This window comes from Heptranchias perlo, chromosome 8 (assembly GCF_035084215.1).
Source record: "Heptranchias perlo isolate sHepPer1 chromosome 8, sHepPer1.hap1, whole genome shotgun sequence".
Lineage (NCBI taxonomy): Eukaryota > Metazoa > Chordata > Chondrichthyes > Hexanchiformes > Hexanchidae > Heptranchias > Heptranchias perlo.
The window spans coordinates 27,626,879-27,632,897 of record NC_090332.1 but is presented as its reverse complement, the minus strand read 5'-3'; positions in this window follow the sequence as shown (position 1 = coordinate 27,632,897).

The window sequence follows — 6,019 nt, the reverse complement described above, 5'->3', positions numbered from 1 at the left end:
CGCACCCCCTCTAAGGCCAATATATCCTTTCTGAGGAGTGGTGCCCAGAACTGAATGCAGTATTCCAAATGGGGTCTAACCAGAGCTCTGTACAGCTGTAACATAACTTCCCCCCTTTTGTAGTCCAGCCCCTTTGAGATAAAGGCCAACATTCCATTAGCCTTTTAAATTATTTTTTGTACCTGACCAGTAGCTTTTAGTAATTTCTGTACTTGGACCCCTAAATCTCTCTGCTCATCTACAGCTCCTAGCTTCTCGTCATTCTTAGGTCCAAAGTGGATGACCTCACACTTTCCCACATTGAACTCTAATGTATTTCAGTTCAGTTACAGTTTTGCCCACTCACTTAATCTATCAATGTCCCTTTGCAACTTTCTGCTCCCATCTACACTATTTACTGTGCCACCTATCTTAATATCATCAGCAAACTTAGATATACGGCTCTCTGTTCATTTCATTTGGGATCTGGGAAACTCACAAAATCTCAGAGCAACATAAATGAACGGGGACCGAACATCACTAGTCTCTACTGCTTTTTCCTGTGATGTGTTCCCTGGAATAAGTGTTCCCCAAGGACAATGCGCAAGAAAATCGGCTTCTACATTTGTACCACCAGTAACCTTGCTCAAATGACGCCAGATAGCATCCAGGAACCAATCAAAGTCTTCTTTGAGGGACTGATGCTCTACTTACTTATGCCACATTAAGTTAAAAAATTACAACATAATTTTCAAAATTAATATAACTAATAGTGACATTGCCGTTCCATGTCTAATAGGTCAACTGTCAGAATAAGAAAATTATCCAGAGGTTCTCCTTTTGAGATGCTTTTAACTTCCAGGGAACTTTTTTCATTTTTATTCAAAAAAAATCTAAAAACTAGTTGAAAATGAACATGATATTTTCTTGGTGGATATTAAAATGTAATCTTAAATAACAATTGACAAGTACTTTTGCACAATGTTTCTTTATCTTTCTTACTTCTTTGTTATAGGGGCATAGACTCAAAATCGTCACTGTATAACATGAGTCTAATAACATCCCATATCTTGTTTTATTTAAGAATGAGCAACTTGTTTTTCAAACTTTGGGGCTGGCCAGGTGGATTTCAATGGCCTCTTCAGGTCCCGTATGTTCCCTTCTCCCTATAAGATACAAAGCGACTGGACAAAAACAGCAGAGAGCAGGAACGCATCACGGGGTGACCGGGAATTCCAAAAAGAGGATGGGTAATAAAAAATTCTAAAAGGCACTTGGTGATTGGTCACTATATATGAAAAGGTTGGCAACTTTTAAAAATTTTCATGTGGAAATTATGAAAAATGTATTAGGTGTGATTTAAATATCCTCAATTATTTGGATGTAGAAAATCAGTTTAAAAAATCACCTTATTTATAATATATTCAAGTAAAGTCAGTGTACTAATGTATCTTTTGTTTCTTTCTCTCCGTATTTTCTACCATATTGAATGAATCACCTTCCTAATAAATTTCATACTGTTCTCATATTTCTAAAATTTTCTCCGATTTTCAGCAAGAACATTTATCTCTGATTTTCTCCTTAATTTTCATTTTGTTTAGGTTAAATGATAAACGCACAAGTGATGCACTTACAAACAAGATACTGAAGGCTTTACAAGTTGAAAGTAATTTGTTTCATGGCAAGTAACATGCCTGTTATCAGGTTTGTATTTATATGTCACTAAAGGCCAGGCATTCACCCTTTCACTAAAAATAGAGGGGAAGCAGATTTTTCTCCAGTGTTAACAAGCTGCGAATTAAATCACAGGAATTCGCACCATTCTAACATCTGATTTGTGAGACTGTGGTTTCATTAAAGGAAAAAGTAGCAGTGAATCATGACGCATCTGCAATAATGGCCCTTTAAAATTCTCAAGCAGCTTACAAGCTACTCAACCACTATAAATGTCACAAAGATTGATAATCCAGCTGTGGAGTGCACCATTTGTTGGACAAAACGTCTGAATGCTAACAGTGAAAATGTAGCCATGATGTGGAGATGCAGTGATGGACTGGGGTTGACAAATGTAGAGAATCTTACAACACCAGGTTATAGTCCAACAATTTTATTTGAAAATCGCAAGCTTTCGGAGGCTTTCTCCTTCGTCAGGTGACGAAGGAGAAAGCCTCCGAAAGCTTGTGATTTTCAAATAAAATTGTTGGACTATAACCTGGTGTTGTAAGATTCTCTACAAGTGAAAATGTAGTTTTAGCGATGAGACCCTTCACGTGCTGATAAGCACAGTAACGGAAAAATGTGAATACAGTTTTGGTGGAGGACCAGACACTAGCAGATGTGTGCTGTGGTAATATGTGATGGACAGTGTCAATACTGTCTCTATCACTTTGGGGGCCTAGCAATGGTCCAGAAGGAAATGTATTATTTAATGAGGGGCACAAAGGTAAGGCATCAATACTACCGTAAATTAAGAGCACAACTTATATACACATGAAATAAATTAGTAGTCATGAAAGATATATGCAAAATAAGCTCTACTGATATATAGGCATATTAACAATAAGATATGAGAAATGAAAATAGCAGGGTTATGCAAATTGCCACATACATGAAAATTATATGTTTTAGGAAGGGTAGGGATGCTCTGAGCAGAACTAAAACTACACAAATTGCCCTCTGATTTCACCACTCTTTTCGCATGTCTACTTCTTTGCTAATAAGAGTGAGCATAGGAATATCAGGACCCAAATATTTCCATACTGCTTCTGTGAACCAGCATTGAATAGTGTTTGCATTGTTACTAGATGCAAATGCACCATTAAGATTAATAGTTTTAAATAGAGTTAGGCCTGCAGAAATGATACTGGTTTCTTTTTTTCTGGGCACTGTAACAAAGTGTAGGATTTCTGTAGGTGTCAGTTTGGCTCAGTGGTAGAATTTTACCTCAGAGTCAAAACGTTGTGGGTTCAATCCCCATTCCAGGATGTCAGCATATAATCTAGACTGAAAGTTCAGTACAGCACTGAGGGTGTGCTGCATTACTGCATTTTTCAGATGAAATATTAAACAAAGGTCCTGTCAGTCTATTCGGATAGACATAAAAGACCCTATGGCAGTATTCAAAAAAAGAGCAGGGGAGTTGCCAACATTTATCCTCAATCAACATCACGAAAATAAACAAACTGGTTAATCACATCATTGCTGTTAGTAGAACCTTGTGTGCAAATTGTTTACCTACCAAACAACAGTGACAACACTTCAAAAGTAATTAATTGGCTGTGAAGTGCTCTGGGATCTTCTGAATATGTGAAAGGTGATATAAAAATGCACATATTTTTTATATTTTTGTATGACTTTAGATAACACAACTGTGACCTAAAAAGTCAGTAGTATCTGCAATGGAAACTCATTGGCCTCGATTTTAACCACCCCCCCCCCCCCCCCCCGCCACAACGGAATCGAGCAACCCAACTCCAACTCCAACCGCCGTAATATTTATGGAGGCGATTCAGACCCTGGACAAAGCTCCCGCTAAAAACAGGCGTGGGCCTACTTAACGTGCAAAAGTCACCGCCCGATGATGTCTTTGGCGTCACAACTTATTTTTACCCTCAACACGGGGGGAGTCCCGTGCTGTCTGCTGCCCAGGTAAGTTTCAGAACTTTGCCTGGTTTTAAGTTCCTTGTGGGCCAGGAGGAGCAGGAGTGCTACCCTCAGGCCTCACAAGGAAGTCTTCAGCCACCACAGCCCCAGCCTCCCTCCTTCCTGATCACGCCCATCAGCGAGCTCCCCCTCCCAATCGCAGCCTCACCCCCCCCCCCAACTCTGATCACAGCCTCAGCTTTCCCCCTTTCCCGTCCTGATCGAGGCCTGAGACAGCCCCCCACTGGACTGCCGGGGGTCATTCCCACAGGTTCCCGGCTGCAGCCTCCTGCTGCTAAATTTCTGCTCCCGCCCACTGGCCAGTCGATCTGGCCGGCTGTTGGGCAGAGGTCTGCACAGAATTATTTAAATGAGTCTCTGCTGTTAAGATCGGCAGGGCCTCCACGTCCCCGGACTTGTCGGATTCTTAGCCCTCTACCAGGCTCTCCCGCACCCTTCCCGTGTCCCCATTAATATCGGGGCTATTGTTTCCGTGGAAAGGTGACCAATTCACACAACTCATTGCACAATCAGACAGTGGGAATGGATGATAACTGTCTTAGATTAATTCTCTTTGTCCATATCTCTGCTTAATTAATTAATTAAGTCATGCCAATGGTTGGGACTGGTTGTTTTCAAATGTTGACATAGGTGGGCTAACAGACTGGGGGATAGCCAAATTCAACTACTCTGATAGATGAACCAATAAAAGGAAATATTTGCAGAAAGACAGTAATAGTCCACCTCCTATAAGGTCTGAGTTCCGTTGTGTTTTCAGGCTGCCTGTGTTTTCAAAGCTATGGCTATAAAGTTGCCATGGCAATAAATCAAGCTCTCGCTTTTCAACTTTTGTTCTGTCTTGAGATTTGAACTCCGTGGATTGGAAATTCACATTATCCAAGTACAACATTGCATCATGAAGGTCTATGAAAGACCATTTCATCCAAGAATCCTGTTGCTTATCAAGCTGTATAAGAAATACATAACTTGCTAGGTAGAGTAAATTTTACAAGAGGTTTCCAGCACAGAGCTTTGTTGGATGGGAGTGTGGTTCGGAGAATCAGCTCTATATTGTTAAGTGACCTGTCTGTGACTAAAGCTCCTGTCCAACATGGCTCCATGCTGGAAACCACAATGTGCAAAATTTACTATGGCATGTCTTACTGCTTCTGTTAATTCTACTTGTGAATAATCCTGACTATTGGTTTTAGCCTATATTTTTTGGTCTGATGGTGTTTTTCCACCTTTGAAAAGTAGTAGAATGTAGTGGGCACCCCATGTGATTGACAATGGATGACATCACAATAAAATAGTAGTTAATCGTGCACATACTCTTTCAGACATGGCATGTATAAGGTTCATAGAAGACATGGATTTGCTATTGGAAACTGCTTTTTTTCTCTAAACACAAGACAAAAATGGAAGGAGTAAATCCACATTTTAACAGGCACATCCTGCTAGTGTCTACTTAAAGTCACAAATGAATGGTTTGCACCCATAATTCTGTGTTCAGATTTTTTGATTTATTTACACCAGGAATGGAAAATCAGTGCTGTGATCCTAAGGAAAGGGAGAACGGTACAAACTCACAGTGTTGTTTGTTAGTGCCCAATAAGCTGATTTCTGCATATGAACCATTTTTAGATTCTAGGACTGTTTTTTTAAAAACATCTTTTCAGGGTATTGCGCACTTTCTTTTGGGGACTCCATGCCTACGTACCTCCTACACACTATTCATAAAGTGGGTGCTGAGGCAACATCAGTGATGTACGTGCTTTTTAGAATACAATCGAAATACTTTGTTTTCTAGCAGATCCAATGATGTAGCACATTGGCATATTGACATGTTGCATTTAAGATTGGCAGGACATAGATTCCTCCTTGTAACTCCCTCCACAGGGAGTTCCTGATCTTGGCTGAGCCAGTCCAGGAGGCAATAAATGATAGGGAGGAACACATTATATGGCAAGTAACCAATTGGGGCTGATCTGGCAAATTTCTACCACCAGTCAGTTAATCAGTGGCCTTTTGAGCAACATAGAGCAGGTCACTTGCTTACCACTCCTCCCCATCCCCTCCTTGTTCCAGCCAGCTAAAGGATGGTGTGCAGCATTTGGAAAGGAGTTAGGAACCTACATAGAAAGGAAAAATAACAAAAAAATGGAGGATTAAATCATTGTTTTGTATTGTGCTGTGCAGTTTAGTTTCGTCAGCTTGGATCACTGGTAACGCTCTCATCTTTGAGACAGGTGATCCTGGGTTCAATCGCCACACTACTTCCCATTTATCTCATTGTTCTTTATGAGACATTGTTGCATGGAAATTGGCTACAAAATATGACTACACTTCAAAAGTAGTTTGTTGGCTGTAATGTGCTTTGGAATGTCCCACGGATGTG